Genomic DNA, 3,306 nt, shown 5'->3' on the forward strand with positions numbered 1-3,306 from the left:
TCAGAAATCCACCTGCCTCTGCCTCCCAAGTGCTGGGATTAAAGGCATGCGCCACCACCGCCTGGCAGATCTAAAGGTTTTTGACAGTGGCCCTGTATATGTGCTGGAACTCACTATGTAGACCAGTCTGTCCTAGAACTCACAGAGCTCTGCCTGGCTTTTTCCTCCTGAGTGCTGGGATTAAAGACCTTTTACCCTAATTACTGGCAACAATTGCTCTCCCTGCCTGGTCAGTAGTACAGAATTGCCTACTGGCTTCTTCTTCCTTTGGCCCCAGCCAGCCTCCAGGCAGCATGGCTCAATTTCCTTCTACGCAGGAAATCTCTGTTTTACTCAGAGTCCAGATCCAGCTGTCACTTCCCAGTTACAATCAGAATTAAATTCAGTAGCTGCAGCAGTCTCCCAGGTGAAAGGTCACCGGATGGAGTCCTTACCTTTGTAGGACTACTGGTTGAAGAGTTTTGATTCAAGATTAGCACAGCTACAGTAACACAAGTATTTACTTTATACCTGTGTGATTCATTGAAGGTGTCTCTTTTGAGATGACAAACCCTCACATCCAACTTAAATAGAATAAGCAAAGACAGGGAGGCACCCTGATGGCTGTTGTATCTCTTTTCTGTGTTATTTCAGTCTCCAACATCATCCTCTTCCCGCTGTTGCAAACCTTAGGGGTAGAAGTGGAATGTTTTGAGAGACATCTTGATACAAAATAAGAGCAGTATTTACTGAGAATTTGGTGTGCCAGGTACTTTTAAGAGAATAAACTGTTAAATTTTAGAGTAGATTTGCTGCAGACTTGCAAGAAACTTACAGAAAGTCCTTGTATATTGCAAGCAAGATCTTACTACTAATGTTTCCATGATACCTTTGTCAGGACCAAGGGGCCACACACTGAAAAGTTATAATTGAGTAAACTCCATGTTCTGTTCAGGTCTCCTTAGTCCTCTTCTACCTCGTAGTCCTCTTCTACCTCGTAGTCCTCTTCTACCTCGTGATCATATCCAGGATACCAGATTACATGTCTTTGAAGCTCTTTGAGGCTCAGAAAAATTTCTCAGACTTCTTTTGCTGGACAGAACCGAAGAGTGCTGGACAGGGATTTTATAGAATGTCTCTAAATCTGAGTTAGTGCCATATTATTTTTTCATAGTTAGACAGAAGTAATGAGCTTTGGGGACAATGATATTGTCGTTCTTATCCAATCATATCAAAGGGCACACACTGTGACCATAGCATATCAATCATGCTACTATTTTTTTTTGTTTTTGTTTTTGTTTTTGTTTTTCGAGACAGGGTTTCTGTGTATAGCCCTGGCTATCCTGGAACTCGCTCTGTAGACCAAGCTGGCCTTGAACTCAGAAATCCACCTGCCTCTGCCTCCCAAGTGCTGGGATTAAAGGCATGTGCCACTACCGCCTGGCTTCATGCTACTAATTTTAACCCCAGACCCAGACAATGTTGATGAGGCTTCTTCAGTTTTTTTTCTTTCTGTGCTGTCATTTTGTATACACCAGAAGGAGATTATCCCTAACTCTCTCCTGTAGAATTGGGAGTCAGACCACATATCCCCGAAGGTGGAGAACCTGAACAAATTATTTAAAATTCTGCACAAGGGCACCCCAAATTTAGTTACATATTCAAATATTTACATCTGCATGGACTCATATAGATCTGTTTACTGCTCTGAGCAATAATCCAACATGTTACATATACTTTGTTGCTTGGGTTGTTTCTACTTTGGTCACGGGAAGCTCTGTAAAGGAGCTACTGGGTCCTTTTGATACACATCAGGTTTTGTTTTTGAGAACTTTCTTGAATTTTGACAAGGCAGTACTTATTTCTACTGTATATGTCTGTTTTAGTACTGCTGCTAGTCATTCTTCAAGAAGAATTTCTTCCTTCCTTCCTTCCTCCTCTTCACCTCTCCAATGATGCTATCGGGAACGGATAGCCAACAGGCCATTTGTGTTTAGACAAGATGGTGCTGATATCAATATTACATATCTGGGAACTAAGAGTTAGCACAAATGGCTGACACCAGATGTCTGGGAAACTCTAAAAGTAAACACTGATGTCTATAAGGGTTTCTGGAAGAATGCCACTTTTGTGTGATTTTTATATAAAGATGGTCTTCAAGTCAGAGGCCAGTGCATCCAGCATGTCTTTGCAAGAGCCTATGTGTTTGTGGGACTGTTTTGCCTGCCTCCTCAGGGCCTATGCGTCCTGGAATCTGTCTTCTGGAGGCTGCCTGTCTACTCCCCTGTATGCTGGCCTTTGTCTGTACTGAGTAAAGTATGACTTATCTAGCAGGAAATCCTTGAGTTCTCTTCACTCTTTGGTTGCCTGTGATCCTTCTCCCTTACTTGCATTATGCTTGTTTAGCAAGTCAGAAACTAAAATAAGAACTAATAGTAACATATCCATACCAAACCACAACAAAAATCAACATCACTATACAACTGTAACTTCTAGGAATACCACTTTTTTTTAATTAGATGTTTTCTTTATTTACATTGCAAATTTTATCCCCTCTGAAAACCCCTCTTTCCCATCCCCCTTCTCCCTGCTCACTAACCCACCCAATCCTGCTTCCCTGTCCTGGCATTCCCCTACACTGGGGCATCAAGCCTTCAAAGGATCAAGGGCCTCTCCTCTCAATGATGTCCTACAAGGCTATCCTCTGCTACATATGCAGCTGGAGCCATGGGTCCCTCCATGTGTATTCTTTGGTTGATGGTTTAGGCTCTGGGAGCTCTGGGGGTACTGGTTGGTTCATATTGTTGTTCCTCTTATGGGGCTGCAAACCCTTTCAGCTCCTTGGGTCCTTTCTCTAGCTCCTCCATTGGGGACTTTGTGCTCAGTCCAATGGATGGCTGTGAACATCCAGTTCTGTATTAGTCAGGCATTTGCAGAGCTTCTCAGGAGACAGCTATATTAGGCTCCTGTCTGTAAGCACTTGTTGGCATCCACAATAGTGTCTGGGTTTGGTAACTGTATATGGGATGGATCCCTAGTTGGGACAGTCACTGGATGGCCTTTCTTTCAGTTTCTGCCCCAAACTTTGTTTCTGTATTTCCTACCACGTGTATTTTGCTCCCTCTTCTAAGAAGGAGTAAAGTATTCACACTGTGGTCTTCCATCTTCTTGAACTTCATGTGGTCTGTGAATCAAATAACCCTATTAAAAATGGGGTACAGAGCTAAACAAAGAATTCTCAACTGAGGAATATTGAATGGTTGGGAAGCACCTAAAGAAATGTTCAAGCCAGGCAGTGGTGGCGCATGACTTTACTCCCAGCACTTG

Source organism: Mastomys coucha, unplaced genomic scaffold, assembly GCF_008632895.1.
Source record: "Mastomys coucha isolate ucsf_1 unplaced genomic scaffold, UCSF_Mcou_1 pScaffold21, whole genome shotgun sequence".
NCBI lineage: Eukaryota > Metazoa > Chordata > Mammalia > Rodentia > Muridae > Mastomys > Mastomys coucha.